This window comes from Euprymna scolopes, chromosome 20, assembly GCF_053919585.1.
Source record: "Euprymna scolopes isolate OS-2025 chromosome 20, ASM5391958v1, whole genome shotgun sequence".
NCBI classification, from domain to species: domain Eukaryota; kingdom Metazoa; phylum Mollusca; class Cephalopoda; order Sepiida; family Sepiolidae; genus Euprymna; species Euprymna scolopes.
In genome coordinates, this window is record NC_136501.1 from 84,530,547 (window position 1) to 84,531,913 (window position 1,367).

Consider the following 1,367-nt stretch of genomic DNA (forward strand, 5'->3'; position numbering starts at 1 on the left):
AAACAGTGAATGTACCTCTTCGCAGAAGCACACGAACTAAAAGCCCCCCCCCCGCCCCCAGTGCTCTCTATGTGATCATCAGATCAGGGGGGAGTGTAACGTGCATCCAGGAGATAAGCGCCCGCGTGTTTGCGTGTTGTGTGGGTACGTGGGAGAGACGGATGAGGGGAAAAGACTTACCTCAAGACCAGCTCAGCATTACCGACCAAAAATAGAAAAGAAAGACCAAGATGGCGGCCGCCGTCTTTTGTAAAGTATGATGTCTCGCAAAGTCACATGAATTCTCGCAATATGAAAATTTAGCCGGCCTAGAACGACGATAAAAGCGGGTGAGGAGAAAGACGGGGGGGAGAGCGACGATTGAGTTGGCCGGGGAATCGTGTGGCTGTTGCTTCTCGTGCCGTGTGAGGATATTTTACCGTTGTTGGATTCCATGCAGAACCGGTATATAACGGTTATTGAATTGCTGCAACATTTATAACATCTTTTCCTGAACTTGCCGTGTTAAAGAGAGAGTCGGGTGCCATCTTGAATTTTTCCTTACACATATTTGTTACAGGGATAGGAAGGATCAATACGCCGTACCCCTGATTGGTCAGTAGTTGGCCAAATAGCACAAGGGAGAGGCATTGATTCGAGGAATAAAAAAGTTCCATTTGTTTCTGCTACAATTGTCTCCACTTGTTCCCAGTAAAACTCTTCAAAAAAAAAAAATCACATTCGAAAGTTGATGATTTTTCGGGAAATTCAAAAATCTTGTTGGTTTTAAATTTAACACGTAAAACAACTGCAAAAAAGTGAATAAATAAATAAATAAATAAATAAATAATAATAATAATAATAATAATAATAATAATAAATTATAATTTTAAAAGTTGGTACTTATGCAGAATACGGATCGTACTGAAATAATAACGTTATAAACCCATTGTTAACTAAAAACTATTTTGTACTTTCACTTAACAATTTAATAAACAAAAATACTGCAAAAATTGAATTTAATTTGAAAATCTTATCTAAAAATTAGCTCGATCTGTGTTTTCTGCATAAGTAACCAGTTTTTTTTTTGTTTTTTTTAATGTAATAATTAACATTACAGTTTCTTTGACTTTTATATTTTTACCGGCCGATAAAGCTTAAATGCAAGCAAAATTAAATTAAAAATTTTTTTTAAAGTAATATTAGCAAAGCCATATATTTTTCTATAAATTAAAAAGAAAATAAGAAAAGTTTTGTTTTGATTTAAATTCCAGGTTAAGTATGAAAAGGTTGGTTTTCACACGAAACAGTTGAAATGATATTTTATTTGATTATCGAGAAACAAAAATTATTTGTCATCTGAAATAATTGCAAGACGCATGCGTTTC